A 23,227-nucleotide genomic window follows, 5' to 3' on the forward strand; every position below is an offset into this window, starting at 1 on the left:
TGTCGATCCTCCCAGGTGAAGTCCTGCACGAATGCACAAAAAATAATAAAAAAAAATCCCTGGAGTCATACGCCTTCAACGTGAAGGGCAAGATTAGCGAGGAGGACCAGAGGAAGGTGCGGAGAGGTGCCACCAGGCCATCGCCTGGCTGGATAACAACCAGCTGGCTGATAAAGAACAGTACCAGCACCCGTAGAAAGAGCTGGAGATTGTGTGTTGTACCAGAGAGCAACACCTGCACAGGGCTGCAGAGAGCAGGCGGGACCCGGCTCACAGTCCCACCGTTGACTAGTCGACTAGAGACTTCAGACTATGATAACTACAGTGGCTTCAAACAACTTTACCTCATGACTCCTGTTTGTCACTTTGTGTCCTGACTGTTTATGATGTTTAAGTCTGAATATTTAGACATCTGACATTTGTAAAAAAAAAAAAAAATGTTGATGCATCGCTGGGCGTTTAAATAGAATTGACTATACAATATATTTTTGTGTGGTCTTTTACAGTTCATCTTTGTGGTTTCATTATATTTGATAGAATTTGGAGTTGGAAAAATGTACACCCAATGGGTCAGGGAAGATAAAACAGAAAAGCTGGGGAACACCATGGGGAACCAAAGCGAGACTCACCATTCATTCTTCATCTCGGATGCAAGTATAGTTTAATCAGCAGCATTTTGCAGTATTAAAATTCTGCTACCGGTACATGCAATGAAAACTACCTTAACCATGAGAAAAACAACAACTAGGGCAACAGTCTAGCATCGGTCACCCGAATGAGGTTGGGTTCAAATGAATAACATGTTGTGGTAAACCTGTGTGGGGGGGGGGTTATGTGCCAGGACTGATTGGGGACTGATTGGGGTGATTGCCTCCAGCCGTGGGGTGGGGGTGAGGCTCTGGGTTAAAGAGCAGAGCCTGCCAGTGATTCGGGGTTTGCTGGAGAGTTTCGTGCTTGTGTGTCCCGTGCCCATGAGGAGGACAGCTGCCTCCCTCTCAGCAGATATAGGGCCGGGGAGTCCGTACAGTCCACTTCGGTCACCACCCGCTCTCCAGCCAAGACCAGCGTCCGGCCCGCCGCCGTACGCTGCCAGCACCACCGACCAGCCGTTTATCCCCAGTCGGACGGTGCCTAGCTCAGACCCCGGGGGGGGGTCTCGCCGACAGGCGAGTTAAGTTTTAAGTCTTATCTTGTTTATGTTTGTTTGTTTATTTGGTTTGTTTATTTGGTTTATTTGTTTATTCTTCTTGTAGCCACAGATGATCCGGGGGGTCCTAGTAGGCGGCCAATTGTTCCAAGGGGGTCAGTGTCATATTTGTTTGCTCTTTGCTTGCTGTGCATAACCCGGGCGGTTTGGGGTAGCCCTGTGTGGAATGTTTGCTCTTTGCTTGCTGTGCATAACCCGGGCGGTTTGGGGTAGCCCTGTGTGGAAATGTAGCCTAATTGCTGTGTAGCTACTGCATCTATTGCACGCTAACCGTGCCTTTGGAGTTTCTCACGTGTGCTGTGTGTGCATAATCATTGGCCTGTTGTGCAGCAGGGGTTGTATCATTTTTTAGTGGTCTGTACAGACCATTGGTCAGTACCACTAGGGGGTGCTAAAGCGAATGGTCCGGACCAGTTGGTGTGGTCCGTCACTGTACCACGGACCACTAGTGTGGTCTGTCACGTGGTCCGTCAGTGTTCCTTCTCCTCTTAATGCATCGCAGTCAGCGTACAGACGCTCTGACCATGGTCCGGACCATCAGTGTGTGGTCAGTGTGGTCTGTCACGTGGTCCGTCAGCGTTCCTTCTCGTCACAATGCATCAGTCAGCGTACAGACGCTCTGACCATGGTCCGGACCAAGGCCAGACACAACAGACCTGAGTGTTTGTTTCTAAAATGGGTGGGGGGTGGCATGTACAGGACAATGACTTAACTTGATCAAAATAACACCAATATTTTTAAGATTAGACCATACAGTTAAACACTGAGCAACCTTGGAAATGATTTTGTCTGAAGCAATAGTAATGACTTGAGTCTTGTCTGTGTGAGGTTGTATAAAATGTTTTTAACACAATCTGGACAGGAGACACAATCAGGTACTCACTGTCAAGAGTTGTGCAGGCTGGTCCACGCTCGCTGTAGCAGGTGGGATGTGTGCCCGTGCAGACAGGATGTGGTTGTGCTGGTGGATGACGATCAGGACCTCCTTCAGATACTCCAATGCCTGGGACACGCTGTCTGGAGTGTAGGCGCTCACCTTGAGAAAGATACACAGAGGGAAAAATAAGTCCCAGTGAAATTAAATATGACTATTTCACCTTGTTGGCCAAGGAGGCATGAGTGGGTGAAGGTGAGGTCATACCTGAAGCCCTGCTTGGAGTAGAGGGTCACCTTGCTCCATCTTGCTGGGATACTTCAGTAATCCCTGAGCTGTGCAGATACCTGGCTGTGGCAGTCTGAAACACACAATGCACATACGGTAACTTAACTGGACTTGCATATATGTACCATCACATACTGTACCTGATGTTACAGTGTATTGTGTTAGGGTCATGTTGTTAACTTGAACATGGATAAGCCATATATATAATCTTACCTTATAAAGGTCATGCCATCTCTCTTTTTTTGGGCAAGGAGCAGGTATGTTTCCCTCACTGGATGGCCATACCAGACGCCCCAGTAGAGAGCCACTCAGTGTCACCTGCCATAGCCTTGTTGTTTCGTAATGACATCTGAAATTATGTACAGTAGACTAAATTATACTTACAGCAATAAACAAACATACATTAGATACTAAAAACATGCACACGGAAACACAGGCATAGACAGGCATTTAGGCTACTGTTTATATCAGTACCTGCTGTTACTTTTATCTGTGTATGAGTTTCTCATTATGCAGATTACTGATAACAAGGTTTACTATTTCTTATTTAGCTGTTAACGTTAGCGTGAACTTGGGTTCAGATAGCGAAAACACAGCCACAGCTAACGCTAGTTAGCTTCTCGTTACGTTATGCTGTGATATTTACGTCAAAGACCGCGATCAAAAATATGCGCAAATATCAACGATATGGCCAAAGTGGACGTGAAATATGTGTATTTAATTAAAACATGAAAAGGATCGGCAGTTGCTTACCTGTAACGTTGTGTAGGGATAATAATAAGAGCTAATGGCTAGCTATCCGTTAGCCAAACAAACCACACACTGGGGTACTTCCGTAGTGAAGAAGAAGAGGGCGGTGACCTCTCGGCGGTTGGATTCGCTGGGATTGGCTGAATGAAAGATTGGATTCGCCTTCTGATTGGATGGCTTTGTGAAAGATTCACTTGGTCATTTGATAGGCTTCTGAATTATTAGGCTCGCCATGTGGTTGGTTCTTGAAAGATTCGGCTCGGCATGTGGTTGGCTTTAGAAAGATTGACTTCGCCCTGTGATTCGTCGACTTGTACAGACGAGCAGTGGTTAGGCCAGTGTGTGGTCGGTCAGGTGGTCTGTCACGTAGGCTACGTGGTCCGTCAGTGTTAATTCTCCTCTTAATGCATTGCAGTCAGCGTACAGACGCTCTGACCATGGTCCGGACCACCAGTGTGTGGTCGGTCAGGTGGTCTGTCACGTAGGCTACGTGGTCCGTCAGTGTTCCTTGTCGTCAGGCATCGTCAGTCAGTGTACACGACCACTTGTCTTGATGTGTGGTCCGTCATGTGTGCCTGTGGTCTGTCACGTAGCCTACGTGGTCCGTGTTCCTTCTCGTCTAAATGCATGCTTCAATGACCATCATTGTTGGGCATTTACTAACGTTACTAAGTAACGTTACTAAATTAATAATATCAATATAATAATAATAATGTTATGTTTACTGTTCTATTGACATATAATTGTCTAAATAAACAGACATAAGTTTGACTGGTATACGACGTGCGTCCATCTTTATTTCTGACATGGAGTAACTGAGTGTCGCACAGTGAAACGTCATCAACAATGGCCGATGGCCTCAATGTAAACGTACACTGGATATTACAAATGTAACCGAGTGTTTTGGGTTCTTTATATATTGTTTATGGTGAAGAAATGAGTCAGAGACCGCTTGTTGTTGGGAGCTGCAGCCACTCATTTACTTGGTCAGGGGCGAGAGAGATACAGAGAGTGAACCAACTGTCCACTTCCTCTTCCGGACTTCACAATAAGAGTACACAATAACATACAGAACAGTCTGTTACAATAATAATAATAATAATAATAATAATAATAAATAAAAATAGTGAATCATCAAATATAATTATATAGATTATTAGGCTATATGACTGCTGTGATATGACAATATTAAGCTTTGATGTTTGATTATTTAAGATACATACAGAACACACAAGTTAAAGCAAAAGACATCCTTATGACTATGAGCCAAATACATGCCAGTTGTTGTTATGGAAATCACTCTCTATACTTTGTTGTCTGTTGAGATTATATGTATCATAGGCTTATCAACCAATATAATGGTAATTTATGATCAATTTATGATCAAAAAGATATTGGTGTTGGAAGTATCCCACTCTGAGTTAGATTTTTAAGGCAGTTTTATTGAATCAAAACAAGACTTCCACATGCTTCCCTGTTATTTCCATATACAGTATATTATATGGATATATGTTATATGCCATGGTCCAAGGCCTTACAGCATCATAAATTAATTTCCCTTACACATCTTAGCACTAATGACGAACAGGAAATGGGAAATCTTGTACATGAAAATGGACCTTTAAAAACATCTGAAAGAATTGAACAAAAGAAAGAACAGTAGCATACACCTTTATTTCCAGAATGCATTTGGGTAAAAAAAAAAAAGGGGGGGGGGGGGTTGATTTGAGTTTGAGTTTATTTGATTCTTGCTCACAGTATTCACTGAATAAAAGCAGAATTTACACACAGAACTGTTAAGATCTAGCTAAAAACAAGAAAATAGATTATAAAAATAGATTACATATCACAGGTCACATTTTCAGGACATAGAAACACAATAATAGCCTACATCAAACACAGACACAAGAGTCTCTTAAGACTGAGTGTTAAAGAGTCTCACAGGAGTGGGCAGGGTTGCTGTTGTCAGGCGTTTTGTCCTGGCCAAGAAGGTCGTGAGCTGTCTGCCACTCCGCAGTGTCCGGCCAGTGCAGCTGGCTCTGTCCTGTGGGAGCAGGTCATGCAGTGGGTGATGTGTGTTCATCATGTCCTTGACCAGTTTTATTGTTGTCTCTTCTCTCCTGCTTTGTAGGGATGGGAGTTGAGGCTGAATCAGATTGCCTCTGGAGATGATTTTGATGGCTCTCCTTTGCACTCTCTCCAGTTGTGCTGTCTGTTTTTTGTTGCATCCCACTAGGACTCCTCCATATTCCAGACAAGGCCTGGGTGGTATAGATGGTCACCAGATCTTCGCAGGGTAGGCCTTGCCTGGCTAGCACAGTCAGGAAGTGTAACCTTTTTGAAGCTTTCTTCACTGACTGTTCCACTTGAGTGTTTCCACTGAGGTCATTGTCCAGGTGGAAACCAAGATATTTGGTTGTGGTGACGATGGGAACCTCCTGTCCTCCCAGGAAGAGAGGGGGCAGCTGCAGAGGGTTTGTGGAGAAACAAATTCTCATCTCTGCAGCCCAGTCATCCAGCTGCTTGGCCTCCATCTCCATTGACCTGTCGCTGTAGATGTTGGTCAGTGGTATGGCCCGGGAAAGACCGGCCATACCATCAGCATACCCAGTGTCCAGAGTGTCGCTGAAGGCTGTTTTTCTGATTGACATGCACAGGAGGAATAAGTACTGTATGGGGAGGCCACCCCTCCTTGCGGCACACCAGACATTACCTCTGTCCAGGAGCTATAGGTGTCATTGGCCTTTACCCTCTGGCTCCTTCCTGTGGTGTAGCTGTGTATCCAGGCCAGGAGTCTTGGGCACAGATTCATGTCGACCAGGTGTTGTAGCAGCTTAGCATGGTCCACTCTGTCAAAAGCCATGTCGGCTAGCAACACTCTCACCACTGTCGGCTGTTTGGAATCTGTAGCCAATCATTTCAAGTGTAAAATTACTTTATGCAGTCAATTGAGAAGTATTCAAAGTACTTTTGAAGAGAAGTTTGTTTAACTAAGTGAACTACCGGTAATTAGTTTTCATTTCATTTCATTTTTTTATTTGTTCCTGTCATGAAAATGCACAATAGTACAATATAAATTTGGTCACACAATACATCAAAATACATGTTTGAAATCAATGCTTTTCATGACTGAAAAGGAGCAGAAAGAAGAATATAATTCTTATTTTGTATCTGCCCTTACTTGAACACAAAGAATCTTAAATGGTCTGTCATTTACAGATACCTACACCATCAACACCGTGATTACAACAACATAAACAAAAATAACCTATAAAAGGAAAAAAAAGATTGCAAGCTTAAATCAAATAAAACTAACATCCAATTAAGTTTCAAGTGCATAATGTCTAATTTGTCTCTCTTTATAAAAACTTTTTTAACTGAAAAATATTTGTACAACCCGTTAGGTCCTTCTGTTGAGAATTCAAAAGTTTTACACCAATAACAGAAATACACATTTGTTTTAAAGTGGTCCGAGTAGCTTGATGCTTAAAATCAAATCTCCTCCTGTGACTTTCATCTTCTGAGGTAAACAAACAATTTTTGCATGTTCTCTGGCAATACCCTATTTTTGGCTTTAAACATATACAGTAACTAATAATGTCTGCAGTTCTATTATCTCATTAAGTTTCAATAACCCTGACTTAATAAATAAACTATTAGTATGTTCTCTAAATTCAACTTTGTGAATGATTCTAACTGCTCTTTTCTGTAATAAAAACAATGGCATTATATTGCTTATATATGAGTTACCCACACTTCAACACAATAACTAAAATAGGGCAGTTTAAGTGAACAGTACAACATTCTCATTGTGTTACAATCTAACACATTAGCTTTGTTCAAAATAAAAATATTCTTTGACACCTTTTTTTTAACATAATGATATATGGGATTTCCATGTACATTTTTCATCCATTGTAACTCCCAAAAACCTAAACTCAGAAACTTGCTCAATGTTAACTCCATCAATAGATAGTGAGACTTCATCCTTTCTTTTATTAGCAAAAACCATGAACTTAGTTTTTTTTCAAATTTAACGATAACTTATTTTCATCAAACCAAGATTTAAGTTTAGCCATTTCATTTCCAATATTTTCAATTTTCAATAGCCATCAACAAAAGCACAGCAGCTCACAGTATGAATGAATGAACTGCCCCTAATCAGACACACAGAGTGGTGGCATAACTAACAAGACCAACAAGGACATCCAAACAAGTTCTGACAGAGAGCAATGTCATTGGACCACATTGGACAAATACATTTGCATATTTCTCCCCGCTTGTTCCTTCCTTTTTACATGAAAGTAACTAACCAAAATAAATGAGTGGTGGGTGTAAAATAATAATTAGCCTATTCTTATTTAGGAAAGCACAAAAAGGTGTGGACCAAAGCAACTCAGCAGGCAACTATAATATCAAAGCAAAAAATGAGCTGCTTAGAGTTTTAAAGATAAATCAATTTAATAAGAAGTAATTTGTACCTGCGAACTTCACAGTTAACAAACAGTGTACATCTTCAAATAGGTGATACGGGCAAGGCACAAACGCAACGCATTTCAACCGTTGGTTTTCATCAGGCTGTATGGGAGGGCGTCGGCCACCGCACCAGGTTATATAGAGAACATAGCCTACGTGGCACAGGTAGTGTGGAGTGACGTGAAGGGGGCAGAGCCCTGACGTCAGAGGAAATGGTCTGCTCTACTAGGATAGACAGAACTAGCAGAGATACATACATGATGATATATTACAAAAATACTAATGCAAAAATAGGCTACATGTCACATCAATAATGCTGTAGGAAAATACAGGTCCTATCATGTTGATGTTGATGTCAAACATATCAGCAAAATCACGCAAGGATATGATGTGAGAATCACATAGGGCAATGCATCTAATTAATGAATAATATAAATATAAATATAGCATAACAGTAGGCATTCCAATACTACAGACTTCAAGATCTACCTAAATAAAGCATGCAAGGTCCAGCTCCTCATTGAGTCCGTTAGGAGCGGAGGTATCCAGCCTGTGGATCCAGTGCGCTTCGCGCTGGAGAAGCGTCCTGTCTAGGTCGCCACCCCTCGGGTGGGGTTTGACAATGTCTATGGCCCAGAAGCGGAGGTCTGAAACACTATGGTCGTGTCGAATAAAGTGATCAACGATAGGGGCCTTGGTGTCCTGGCGCCGGAGCGCGCTCTTGTGCTCCGTGATCCGTGTGCGTAACGGACGCAAGGTCTTCCCGATGTACCAGAGCGGGCAAGAGATGGCATACACCACTCCCTGCGAGGCGCAGGTGGTGAGGTGTTTGAGATGGACAGTGTGTCCGTTGGTGAAAATGAGTGTTTTAACCTTGGTGGTCTGTGGGCAGCAAGCGCAGTGTCCGCACGGGAAATGACCTATAGGGGGAGGACGGGAATCGATCGTGGTTTGTGTTATTATGTTGGGGGTGACAAGCGTCTTGACTAGACAGTCCCTAATGTTCTGATTTCGGGAGAAGGCGATCCTGGGGGGTGTGGCGAAGACATCATGGACCTGTAGCACTCTCCAGAATTTGAGCAGGCTCCGCTTGATTCTGTTGGCCAAGGGGGAGTACTGCAGGGTCGCTGTCACCCTAGGCGAGGGGGGGTCTGATGTTCTGGGCTGGAGCAGGATGTCACGGTGGGAGTGTAGTGCGCGTTTGTACGCATGTGAGATGGGTCTCCGCCCATATCCACGCTCCTGAAACCTCAATTTCATCTGTGTGGCTTTATTCAAGAAGTCACATTTGTCGCTGCATAATCTCCGGAGGCGCATGAATTGGCCTGTGGGGAGGTTATCTTTTAGATGTGAGGGGTGGTAACTGGAGGCATGGAGCAGGGTATTTCTGTCCGTGGGTTTTCGATAGATGGATGAATGTAGTTTGTTTTGCTGTTTGTATACAGTGACATCCAGGAAATTGATTCGATCTGGGTGGTGATCAATGGTAAACCGGAGGTGTGGATTCCAGGTGTTGAGGAGTGTATGAAACTCCAACAGGGTGGTGGATGGGCCGGACCAGATCATGAACACATCATCTATATATCTGCGCCACAGGGTGATGGATGAGATGAAGGGGTTGACGCTGGGGTTGTAAACAAAGTCTCTTTCAAAGGCACCTACGTACAGGTTGGCAATACTGGGAGCCGCGGCACACCCCATAGCAACACCAGAGGTCTGTAGATAAAAGTCTCCGTTGAACAAGAAATAGTTGTTACGTAGACTAATGTCGGCCAGTGTGGATATGAAATCATTGGGGGGGTGAGTGGATATTCTACCTGTCAGTGTGTGATTGATGGTATCTACTGCCCCCTGCTGTGGAATGTTGGTATACAGGGATTCAATGTCCATGGTGACAAGTAAGGCAGATGGCACATCAATGTCAATTTGCTCAATGATCCGTAAAAAGTCAGACGTGTCCCGGATATACGCTGGTAGACTCTGTACAAAAGGTTGTATGTGGTGGTCGATGAATATAGAAAGAGGCTCGAGTAAGCTCGTTGCCAGAAACGATAGGCCGGCCAGGGGGCGGGGTTATGTTTTTATGGATTTTGGGGAGGAGATAGAATGCTGGGGTCCTATAGTGTTTGTGTAACAGGAATCTATGGTTGCGTTTAGTGATCTGTCCCGCCTGCAGTGCAGTGTCGATCACAGATTTAATGGTCGTACGGGTGCGGGGACCTGGGTCACTAATGCAACGCTTATAAGTAGATGTGTCAGAGAGTTGACGCATGGCTTCTGTGATATAATCAGCACGGTTCTGGACCACAACAGCTCCACCTTTGTCGGCTGGTCGAATGACAATAGAATCATCCCTTTGTAAATCTGTAAGAGATGCTCTTTCCCTGCGCGTAATGTTATGTGTAACAGAGGGGATGCTCTGTTCCAGCGCGGAAATGTCCTGATGTATGAGCTTACTGTAGGTATCAATGGCAGAGTCTATAGGTCCAGGTGGAATGAAAGAGGAGGGGGGTGCCAAAGCTGGAGGGGTGTTATCACTGCTGCTATGTTGCCTAAAGTACAGTCTAAGCCTGAGTTTGCGAATGAATTTATGTAGATTGACTCTTGTGTTAAATGGCTGGTACTTGGCAGTGGGGACAAAAGACAAACCTTTAGATAGCAGATCAAGGTGTGATTGTGTTAATGCTTTGCAGGAGAGATTTATCACAGGTATGGGTTGGGGGACACACTCCTGGTGTAGTAGCGGGTCTGGGGTTGGGAAACACCGCCTCGGTACGGAGGAGGCTTCGTGCCGGAGCCTCGTTTTTGCCGTCCTGTCCGCGCGGAACGGCCTTGGTCTAAAAAAAGGGGCCGATGAGGAGGAGGCTGATGCAGGGAAGGGTGCATATCCCTCTGAATCATCGCCGCTGGAGCAGGTGTAGTCGGGGGATGAGTCCCTAAAGGTGACTCTCCTGGGTCTGCGTGTAGCTGGGTTCAGCCACTGGTAGACGTGGTTTCTTTGGTAGTCGTTAATGTCGCGTACAAATTTCTTATATTTGTAGGCTTTTGTCTCCTCCTTCAATTTATTGATCGCCTCCTGGATGTTGGAGGCCTGGGTGTTGAAGTCCTCAGGTGTCGTCTTGTCTTTCACGGAGGTGATGTTGGAAGCAATCTCAGTTTTGAGCCTACTGGCCTCAGAGTTAGAGGTGTGGATAAGGAGGATCATCAGGTCCAGTGAGCATTTATTGAGGATAGCACACCATTTGTTTGAGAAGTCCGTATTGTCTTGGAATGCCGTGGGTGCTTTTTGTATACGTAGTCCACGGGGGATTCTCTTGGCGCGGCAGTATTCAGACAGGGTGCCCGCATGCAGTGAGAGGCGAGCTACTCTTTTCTCCAGTCTCAGGATATTAATCCAATCCTGGGACACAGGCGAAGCGGGTTGGGTCTCAAAGAGAGACGGACCCGTTGCCAGAAGGGACTCGATGTCCTCAGAGCTGTAGCTCAGTATGTTTTCCCAAACGGGTACGTGGGTATCGGTACCGGTCATGTCCACTGACAGTATGCCAGACTGTACAATATAGGAAAGCACAAAAAGGTGTGGACCAAAGCAACTCAGCAGGCAACTATAATATCAAAGCAAAAAATGAGCTGCTTAGAGTTTTAAAGATAAATCAATTTAATAAGAAGTAATTTGTACCTGCGTACTTCACAGTTAACAGTGTACATCTTCAAATAGGTGATACGGGCAAGGCACAAACGCAACGCGTTTCAACCGTTGGTTTTCATCAGGCTGTATGGGAGGGCGTCGGCCACCGCACCAGGTTATATAGAGAACATAGCCTACGTGGCACAGGTAGTGTGGAGTGACGTGAAGGGGGCAGAGCCCTGACGTCAGAGGAAATGGTCTGCTCTACTAGGATAGACAGAACTAGCAGAGATACATACATGATGATATATTACAAAAATACTAATGCAAAAATAGGCTACATGTCACATCAATAATGCTGTAGGAAAATACAGGTCCTATCATGTTGATGTTGATGTCAAACATATCAGCAAAATCACGCAAGGATATGATGTGAGAATCACATAGGGCAATGCATCTAATTAATGAATAATATAAATATAAATATAGCATAACAGTAGTGCGCTTCCAATACTACAGACTTCAAGATCTACCTAAATAAAGCATGCAAGGTCCAGCTCCTCATTGAGTCCGTTAGGAGCGGAGGTATCCAGCCTGTGGATCCAGTGCGCTTCGCGCTGGAGAAGCGTCCTGTCTAGGTCGCCACCCCTCGGGTGGGGTTTGACAATGTCTATGGCCCAGAAGCGGAGGTCTGAAACACTATGGTCGTGTCGAATAAAGTGATCAACGATAGGGGCCTTGGTGTCCTGGCGCCGGAGCGCGCTCTTGTGCTCCGTGATCCGTGTGCGTAACGGACGCAAGGTCTTCCCGATGTACCAGAGCGGGCAGGGGCAAGAGATGGCATACACCACTCCCTGCGAGGCGCAGGTGGTGAGGTGTTTGAGATGGACAGTGTGTCCGTTGGTGAAAATGAGTGTTTTAACCTTGGTGGTCTGTGGGCAGCAAGCGCAGTGTCCGCACGGGAAATGACCTATAGGGGGAGGACGGGAATCGATCGTGGTTTGTGTTATTATGTTGGGGGTGACAAGCGTCTTGACTAGACAGTCCCTAATGTTCTGATTTCGGGAGAAGGCGATCCTGGGGGGTGTGGCGAAGACATCATGGACCTGTAGCACTCTCCAGAATTTGAGCAGGCTCCGCTTGATTCTGTTGGCCAAGGGGGAGTACTGCAGGGTCGCTGTCACCCTAGGCGAGGGGGGGTCTGATGTTCTGGGCTGGAGCAGGATGTCACGGTGGGAGTGTAGTGCGCGTTTGTACGCATGTGAGATGGGTCTCCGCCCATATCCACGCTCCTGAAACCTCAATTTCATCTGTGTGGCTTTATTCAAGAAGTCACATTTGTCGCTGCATAATCTCCGGAGGCGCATGAATTGGCCTGTGGGGAGGTTCTTTTAGATGTGAGGGGTGGTAACTGGAGGCATGGAGCAGGGTATTTCTGTCCGTGGGTTTTCGAAAGATGGATGAATGTAGTTTGTTTTGCTGTTTGTATACAGTGACATCCAGGAAATTGATACGATCTGGGTGGTGATCAATGGTAAACCGGAGGTGTGGATTCCAGGTGTTGAGGAGTGTATGAAACTCCAACAGGGTGGTGGATGGGCCGGACCAGATCATGTAGTTTTGAAACATTCAATGAAGATAAATTAAAAATAGACTATGACTCGACACCCTAAGTGATACACACATGTTATGGGAGTGGTATATATACCCCTTACATCAATTTCCGTGTTAGTAGAATGGTTAGTTCCTTGCTCTGCTCTCCCCTAGGAGCGCTGGCTCCGCGGTAATGCCACGAACAGCTGTATCGCGCAGTAAATCTCTGTTTTCTCATTTTTGTACATCAATTTATTGGGGGGGCACATTTTATCAGGCTTAAATATTGGGGGGGATTTGTCGTGACGGACCACGTGTGACAGACCACATGACCGACCACACACAGAGGAGAAGGAACACTGACAGACCACGTAGCCTACGTGACAGACCACACTGACTGACCACCTGACTGACCACGGCCGGACCATGGTCAGAGCGTCTGTACGCTGACTGATGCATTCACGGCCCGGCCACATCTACGCGTCGTTTGACGCGGGGCTGACGCTGCTGCCCATCCACTTTGTATTGGAACATGCTGCACGCGTCGTCTGGTCTCCCAGCATGCTTTGCGAGGCGTCGAGCAGCATGTTCCAATACAAAGTGGATGGGCAGCAGCGTCAGCCCCGCGTCAAACGACGCGTAGATGTGGCTGGGCCGTAAGAGGAGAATGAACACTGACGGACCACGTAGCCTACGTGACAGACCACACACTGGTGGTCCGGACCATGGTCAGAGCGTCTGTATGCTGACTGCAATGCATTAAGAGGAGAATTAACACTGACGGACCACTAGCCTACGTGACAGACTACCTGACCGACCACACACTGGTGGTCCGGACCATGGTCAGAGCGTCTGTACGCTGACTGCGATGCATTAAGAGGAGAAGGAACACTGACGGACCACGTAGCCTACGTGACAGACCACACACTGGTGGTCCGGACCATGGTCAGAGCGTCTGTACGCTGACTGATGCATTGTGACGAGAAGGAACGCTGACGGACCACGTGACAGACCACACTGACCACCTGACTGACCACACACTGATGGTCCGGACCATGGTCAGAGCGTCTGTACGCTGACTGCGATGCATTAAGAGGAGAAGGAACACTGACGGACCACGTGACAGACCACACTAGTGGTCCGTGGTACAGTGACGGACCACACCAACTGGTCCGGACCATTCGCTTTAGCACCCCCTAGTGGTACTGACCAATGGTCTGTACAGACCACTAAAAAATGATACAACCCCCTCTCCTGTTGTGGCCCAGTTTGCAGTGATTTCATCTTCATGTGTGTAGTGGTGTTGCCTTATGATAGACCCCAGGGACCGTTGGGAAGCGTATTTGATACTCACCTGTGATCACCTCTGTGTTTTACTCTGTTGCCAATAGCCTGTAATAATAAAGCTATCTATTTTTATATACTCCTGAGATTTGTGTTGCTTGCCTCCGTCAGAGCCCTTTCCGGGCTGGTTTATTACACTGGTGGCAGTGGTGGGATTTAATTTGAACCAGTCCCACTATGACGGAGGGCGACGCACAAATCCCAGCGAGCTCATCAGCTGAGCTGAACCACACACCTGCGTTAAATCAGCACCCTTCCTCCACTATGAATACCGCACGCCCTGTGTTTATGCCCGAGACTTTTACTGGCATTGGGCGAGAGTGGTCGGATTGGGTAGGTCAATTTGAAATAGCTGCGGAGGTGAATCACTGGAATGAGGATTTGAGGCTCAAATGTATGTCTCTGTTATTGGCCGGCCGGGCTCGAGATATCTATAATGGTCTCTCTCCAGAGTCCCGCGCGGATTATGCACAGCTGAAAGACGCATTGGGGAGATGCTTAGAGCCCTGTGACAGTGCTGATTGGAACAGGGCGAGTTTTCTCGCCCGGCGGCGCTTGCACAATGAGAGCGCACGAGAATTTGATAATGCATTACGCAGATTGATAATTAAATCATACCCCAATGCAGACACCGATACTCGCGATCTTTTTGCTAGAGACCACTTCATTGAGCATGTTGGCAGTGGGGAGTTGCGTGTGAACCTTCGTAGCGCCAAGCCCCTCACTTTAGAGACTGCAATTAATCTCGCATCAGAACTTGAGCTATGGGGTTATAGAAAAATCCCCAAGTGACAAACAGATGGAGCTGCTTTTGGGAGTAGTTGAGGGACTGCGCCAAGAAGTTAAAACATTACAGAGCACTGTGCAGTCCATTAAAACACCTGTTGATAGGGCCACAGTCACTACTTCTGTACGTCCTGGCGCGTCAGCTCCCCGTACACAGAGCAGCTGGGGGCCCAATCGGGGGGAGGTGTGTTGGGAGTGCGGCTGTAATAGACATCTGCGGCAAGACTGTCCCTATCTGCCGGGAAACTAGAGGGGGCGTGCACAGCAGGCCAAATGCCCGCCCCCTTTCCTTCTGCTGTCAAGATGGCCTTGTCGAACCAGAATGAGTCTGCCATGTATCTCCGTGCTAAAATAGGTGGGTTAGATTCTTATGTGTTAGTAGACACGGGGGCTAACGCCTCCATTATCCCCAAATCAATATGGTTGAAACTGACTAATGGGGGGGAGTTAATGGAGTATGCTGGTGATGCATCTGCCGCCAATGGGGGTCCCATGTGTGTAGTGGGGCGGTGGCAGACTATTTGCCAATTTGAGTCCTTGGCCCTGGTCACAGAGTTTTTGGTGGCTGATGTTCCAACACCAGACATATTACTGGGTTTCGATTTGTTGTCCAAATTTGGGGCTGTTGTTGATATGGGTAAACAATGCTGCCATCTGCTGGGGAAAAAGTTTCCACTAGTCTCTGCCCCTGATGTAGTTACACCACAGGTGGTGACTGTTCACACAGACACCATTGTGCCCGCCCGTAGTGAATTTATAATTTCAGGGGCTGTTGAAGGGCTCCCCGGGGCATGTACTACTGGTATGATGGAGCCTTTGGCCTCTATATCTAAACACTGTGAAGCAGGGTTTAGTGCCTGTCAGAGTAATTAATGTCACAGACGACCCCCTCACCTTAAAACAGGGCATGAAAATTGGCAAATTGTTCTCTGATATAACCATTATGGATGGTACAGTGGGCAAGGGGTTTCCACCACATGCGCTTGGTCAGGTGATTCCTTGCTCAGGGAGTTTGGTTTGGACGAGAAGGGCCTCACTCCTGTCCAAGTGCAGTCTGTTCGTGACCTCCTGCACAGGCATGTTTCGGTCTTCAGCACTGGCGACACTGACCTAGGGAGAACTCATCTTACAACACACCAAATTGACACTGGCGATGCAAGACCTATTAAGATGGGGCCCCGAAGAGTTCCCCTGCATATCCAACAGGAGGTTTCAGACCATATAAAACAGATGCAGGGAAATGGGATCATACGGCCCTCATGTAGCCCCTGGGCCGCACCAATTGTGCCAGTGCGAAAGAAGGGAGGTGCCCTTAGATTCTGTGTGGATTATAGGAAACTCAATGATGTCACTGCAAAAGATGCTTACCCCCTCCCCAGAATTGACGATGCTCTGGATAGCCTAGCCAATGCCACCCTGTTTTCCACCCTCGATCTTGCCAGTGGTTACTGGCAGGTCGAGGTTGATCCTAAGGACAGGCCCAAAACAGCCTTTGCCACTAGACAGGGACTGTTTGAGTTTAATGTCCTGAGCTTTGGCTTGTGTAACGCGCCTAGCACGTTTCAAAGGCTTATGGACTTGGTATTAGCAGATCTACAATGGACCACATGTTTAGTCTATTTAGATGACATTATCGTTTTTGGCCGCACTTTTACAGAGCATCTCACTCGTTTGGATGAGGTTCTGTCAAAGCTGTGTGCCGCTAATTTAAAAGTCAAGCCGTCCAAATGCAACCTTTTCTCCACCCAAGTAAAGTATCTAGGTCATATAATCTCTGCACAGGGGATCAGGGCAGACCCTGCTAAAGTGGAGAGTGTGCGGAAGTGGCCAGTACCAAGAACTCAGACGGAGGTAAAAAGCTTTGTGGGGTTAGCGTCTTATTACCGGCGGTTTGTAAAGGGGTTTGCAGACATAGCCCGCCCCTTGCACCGGCTGACGGAAATGGGAAAGCGATTTAGGTGGGGGGATGACTGCCAGCAGGCCTTCATACAGTTAAAGTCCAGCTTGAGTACAGCCCCAGTGCTGGCATACCCCGACCCCCAAAAGAGCTTTATCCTAGATACAGACGCTAGCGATGCTGGGATAGGGGCAGTACTGTCACAGGAGGAGGGTGGCGTAGAACGCGTAGTGGCGTATGCCAGCAGGGCATTAACTAAGGAAGAGTGCCGCTATGCCACCACTAAGAAGGAGCTTTTAGCCATGGTAGCGTTTACAAAGTATTTTAAACATTACTTACTGGGGAAGGAGTTTGTTTTGCGCACCGACCATGGCTCCTTACGGTGGTTGCATAATTTCCAGGGTTTAGAGGGGCAGCTAGCTCGGTGGGTGGAGCAGCTGGCTAATTTTAATTATAAAATTGTCCATCGCCCTGGAAAACAACATATTAATGCAGACGCTTTGTCTCGGCTGCCAGCCTTCCTGGAGGGGGCTCGTGCCCTGCCGGTAGCTGCTGAGTTTCCACCCATACATACAGAATATAATTATATTCTTGATACGTTTACTGAAGGAGATTGAATATTGGCGGATTTTATATTTAAAAAATTCCCGCTTCTGAGTATATGATATTAAGGAATCATCTTGTAGGACTTCTTGAATAAGGTCTTTAGTGCCGTTACAGTAATCGTCATATTTCAAGAGACTGGCATTGAACTTCCAGTATCCTTTATTCTTGGTTGACTGCATTAGAGGTGTTACTGACATATCAATACTGCAGTGATCAGTTAGTGGAGCAGGGGAGATTTCAACACTTGATATCTGGCTAAGCATTGTATCTGCCACTAGCCAATAATCTATTCTAGATTTAATTGAGGCATCTGGTTTGAACCAGGAGAACTGTCTATGATTTGGGTATTTTTCTCTCCAGGGTAGCCTCTCTGGTGTCAACACTCTGTCTGATTTTGGATTTTTTTTTTTTTTTTTTTCAAAAATCAGACTTGACACCAGAGAGGCTGAATACCGCACTGAGTCAATGCGGTCTTAGCCTCTCTGGTCTCAACACTGTCTGATTTTGGATTTTTTTTTTTTTTTTTTTTCCCAAAATCAGACTTGACACCAGAGAGGCTGAATACCGCACTGAGTCAATGCGGTCTTAGCCTCTCTGGTCTCAACACTCTGTCTGATTTTGGATTTTTTTTTTTTTTTTCAAAAATCAGACTTGACACCAGAGAGGCTGAATACCGCACTGAGTCAATGCGGTCTTAGCCTCTCTGGTGTCAACACTCTGTCTGATTTTGGATTTTTTTTTTCAAAAATCAGACTTGACACCAGAGAGGCTGAATACCGCACTGAGTCAATGCGGTCTTAGCCTCTCTGGTGTCAACACTCTGTCTGATTTTGGATTTTTTTTTTTTTTTTTTTCCAAAATCAGACTTGAGACCAGAGAGGCTGAATACCGCACTGAGTCAAAGCGGTCTTAGTCTCTCTGGTCTCAACACTCTGTCTGATCAGTGTGGTATTCAGCCTCTCTGGTGTCAAGTCTGATTTTGGAAAAAAAAAAAAAAAAAAAAAATCCAAAATCAGACAGAGTGTTGAGACCAGAGAGGCTAAGACCGCATTGACTCAGTGCGGTATTCAGCCTCTCTGGTGTCAAGTCTGATTTTGGAAAAAAAAAAAAAATCCAAAATCAGAGTGTTGAGACCAGAGAGGCTAAGACCGCATTGACTCAGTGCGGTATTCAGCCTCTCTGGTGTCAAGTCTGATTTTGGAAAAAAAAAAAAAAAATCCAAAATCAGACAGAGTGTTGAGACCAGAGAGGCTAAGACCGCATTGACTCAGTGCGGTATTCAGCCTCTCTGGTGTCAAGTCTGATTTTGGAAAAAAAAAAAAAAAATCCAAAATCAGACAGAGTGTTGAGACCAGAGAGGCTAAGACCGCATTGACTCAGTGCGGTATTCAGCCTCTCTGGTGTCAAGTCTGATTTTGGAAAAAAAAAATCAGACAGAGTGTTGACACCAGAGAGGCTAAGACCGCATTGACTCAGTGCGGTATTCAGCCTCTCTGGTGTCAAGTCTGATTTTGAAAAAAAAAAAAAAAAAATCCAAAATCAGACAGAGTGTTGACACCAGAGAGGCTAAGACCGCATTGACTCAGTGCGGTATTCAGCCTCTCTGGTGTCAAGTCTGATTTTGGAAAAAAAAAAAAAAAAAAAAAAAATCCAAAATCAGACAGAGTGTTGAGACCAGAGAGGCTAAGACCGCATTGACTCAGTGCGGTATTCAGCCTCTCTGGTGTCAAGTCTGATTTTGGAAAAAAAAAAAAAATCCAAAATCAGACAGAGTGTTGACACCAGAGAGGCTAAGACCGCATTGACTCAGTGCGGTATTCAGCCTCTCTGGTGTCAAGTCTGATTTTGGGAAAAAAAAAAAAATCCAAAATCAGACAGAGTGTTGAGACCAGAGAGGCTAAGACCGCATTGACTCAGTGCGGTTTTCAGCCTCTCTGGTGTCAAGTCTGATTTTGAAAAAAAAAAAAAAAAAATCCAAAATCAGACAGAGTGTTGACACCAGAGAGGCTAAGACGGCATTGACTCAGTGCGGTATTCAGCCTCTCTGGTGTCAAGTCTGATTTTGGAAAAAAAAAAAAAAAAAAAATCCAAAATCAGACAGAGTGTTGAGACCAGAGAGGCTAAGACCGCATTGACTCAGTGCGGTATTCAGCCTCTCTGGTGTCAAGTCTGATTTTGGAAAAAAAAAAAAAAAAAATCCAAAATCAGACAGAGTGTTGAGACCAGAGAGGCTAAGACCGCATTGACTCAGTGCGGTATTCAGCCTCTCTGGTGTAAAGTCTGATTTTGGAAAAAAAAAAAAAAATCCAAAATCAGACAGAGTGTTGAGACCAGAGAGGCTAAGACCGCATTGACTCAGTGCGGTATTCAGCCTCTCTGGTGTCAAGTCTGATTTTGGAAAAAAAAAAAAAATCCAAAATCAGACAGAGTGTTGACACCAGAGAGGCTAAGACCGCATTGACTCAGTGCGGTATTCAGCCTCTCTGGTGTCAAGTCTGATTTTGGAAAAAAAAAAAAAATCCAAAATCAGACAGAGTGTTGACACCAGAGAGGCTAAGACCGCATTGACTCAGTGCGGTATTCAGCCTCTCTGGTGTGAAGTCTGATTTTGGGAAAAAAAAAAAAAAAATCCAAAATCAGACAGAGTGTTGAGACCAGAGAGGCTAAGACCGCATTGACTCAGTGCGGTTTTCAGCCTCTCTGGTGTCAAGTCTGATTTTGAAAAAAAAAAAATCCAAAATCAGACAGAGTGTTGACACCAGAGAGGCTAAGACCGCATTGACTCAGTGCGGTATTCAGCCTCTCTGGTGTCAAGTCTGATTTTGGAAAAAAAAAAAAAAAAAAAAAAATCCAAAATCAGACAGAGTGTTGACACCAGAGAGGCTAAGACCGCATTGACTCAGTGCGGTATTCAGCCTCTCTGGTGTCAAGTCTGATTTTGGGAAAAAAAAAAAAAATCCAAAATCAGACAGAGTGTTGAGACCAGAGAGGCTAAGACCGCATTGACTCAGTGCGGTTTTCAGCCTCTCTGGTGTCAAGTCTGATTTTGAAAAAAAAAAAAAAAAAAATCCAAAATCAGAGAGTGTTGACTCCAGAGAGGCTAAGACCGCATTGACTCAGTGCGGTATTCAGCCTCTCTGGTGTCAAGTCTGATTTTGGAAAAAAAAAAAAAAAAAAAATCCAAAATCAGACAGAGTGTTGAGACCAGAGAGGCTAAGACCGCATTGACTCAGTGCGGTATTCAGCCTCTCTGGTGTCAAGTCTGATTTTGGAAAAAAAAAAAAAAAATCCAAAATCAGACAGAGTGTTGAGACCAGAGAGGCTAAGACCGCATTGACTCAGTGCGGTATTCAGCCTCTCTGGTGTAAAGTCTGATTTTGGAAAAAAAAAAAAAAAATCCAAAATCAGACAGAGTGTTGAGACCAGAGAGGCTAAGACCGCATTGACTCAGTGCGGTATTCAGCCTCTCTGGTGTCAAGTCTGATTTTGGAAAAAAAAAAAAAATCCAAAATCAGACAGAGTGTTGACACCAGAGAGGCTAAGACCGCATTGACTCAGTGCGGTATTCAGCCTCTCTGGTGTCAAGTCTGATTTTGAAAAAAAAAAAAAAAAAAAAAAAATCCAAAATCAGACAGAGTGTTGAGACCAGAGAGGCTAAGACCGCATTGACTCAGTGCGGTTTTCAGCCTCTCTGGTGTCAAGTCTGATTTTGGATTTTTTTTTTTTTTTCCCCCAAAATCAGACTTGACACCAGAGAGGCTGAATACCGCACTGAGTCAATGCGGTCTTAGCCTCTCTGGTGTCAACAGTCTGTCTGATTTTGGATTTTTTTTTTTTTTTCCAAAATCAGACTTGACACCAGAGAGGCTGAATACCGCACTGAGTCAATGCGGTCTTAGCCTCTCTGGAGAAAAAAAAAAAAAATCCAAAATCAGACAGAGTGTTGACACCAGAGAGGCTAAGACCGCATTGACTCAGTGCGGTATTCAGCCTCTCTGGTGTCAAGTCTGATTTTGGAAAAAAAAAAAAAAAAAAAAAAATCCAAAATCAGACAGAGTGTTGACACCAGAGAGGCTAAGACCGCATTGACTCAGTGCGGTATTCAGCCTCTCTGGTGTCAAGTCTGATTTTGGGAAAAAAAAAAAAAATCCAAAATCAGACAGAGTGTTGAGACCAGAGAGGCTAAGACCGCATTGACTCAGTGCGGTTTTCAGCCTCTCTGGTGTCAAGTCTGATTTTGAAAAAAAAAAAAAAAAAAATCCAAAATCAGAGAGTGTTGACTCCAGAGAGGCTAAGACCGCATTGACTCAGTGCGGTATTCAGCCTCTCTGGTGTCAAGTCTGATTTTGGAAAAAAAAAAAAAAAAAAAATCCAAAATCAGACAGAGTGTTGAGACCAGAGAGGCTAAGACCGCATTGACTCAGTGCGGTATTCAGCCTCTCTGGTGTCAAGTCTGATTTTGGAAAAAAAAAAAAAAAATCCAAAATCAGACAGAGTGTTGAGACCAGAGAGGCTAAGACCGCATTGACTCAGTGCGGTATTCAGCCTCTCTGGTGTAAAGTCTGATTTTGGAAAAAAAAAAAAAAAAATCCAAAATCAGACAGAGTGTTGAGACCAGAGAGGCTAAGACCGCATTGACTCAGTGCGGTATTCAGCCTCTCTGGTGTCAAGTCTGATTTTGGAAAAAAAAAAAAAATCCAAAATCAGACAGAGTGTTGACACCAGAGAGGCTAAGACCGCATTGACTCAGTGCGGTATTCAGCCTCTCTGGTGTCAAGTCTGATTTTGAAAAAAAAAAAAAAAAAAAAAAATCCAAAATCAGACAGAGTGTTGAGACCAGAGAGGCTAAGACCGCATTGACTCAGTGCGGTTTTCAGCCTCTCTGGTGTCAAGTCTGATTTTGGATTTTTTTTTCTTTTTTTCCCCAAAATCAGACTTGACACCAGAGAGGCTGAATACCGCACTGAGTCAATGCGGTCTTAGCCTCTCTGGTCTCAACACTCTGTCTGATTTTGGATTTTTTTTTTTTTTTTTTTCAAAATCAGACTTGACACCAGAGAGGCTGAATACCGCATTGACTCAGTGCGGTATTCAGCCTCTCTGGTGTCAAGTCTGATTTTGAAAAAAAAAAAAAAAAAAAAAAATCCAAAATCAGACAGAGTGTTGAGACCAGAGAGGCTAAGACCGCATTGACTCAGTGCGGTTTTCAGCCTCTCTGGTGTCAAGTCTGATTTTGGATTTTTTTTTCTTTTTTTCCCCAAAATCAGACTTGACACCAGAGAGGCTGAATACCGCACTGAGTCAATGCGGTCTTAGCCTCTCTGGTCTCAACACTCTGTCTGATTTTGGATTTTTTTTTTTTTTTTTTTCAAAATCAGACTTGACACCAGAGAGGCTGAATACCGCACTGAGTCAATGCGGTCTTAGCCTCTCTGGTGTCAACAGTCTGTCTGATTTTGGATTTTTTTTTTTTTTTCCAAAATCAGACTTGACACCAGAGAGGCTGAATACCGCACTGAGTCAATGCGGTCTTAGCCTCTCTGGAGAAAAAAAAAAAAAATCCAAAATCAGACAGAGTGTTGACACCAGAGAGGCTAAGACCGCATTGACTCAGTGCGGTATTCAGCCTCTCTGGTGTCAAGTCTGATTTTGGAAAAAAAAAAAAAAAAAAAAAAATCCAAAATCAGACAGAGTGTTGACACCAGAGAGGCTAAGACCGCATTGACTCAGTGCGGTATTCAGCCTCTCTGGTGTCAAGTCTGATTTTGGGAAAAAAAA

This window comes from Poromitra crassiceps (assembly GCF_964638095.1).
Source record: "Poromitra crassiceps genome assembly, contig: HAP1_SCAFFOLD_257, whole genome shotgun sequence".
Taxonomy (NCBI): Eukaryota; Metazoa; Chordata; class Actinopteri; order Beryciformes; family Melamphaidae; genus Poromitra; species Poromitra crassiceps.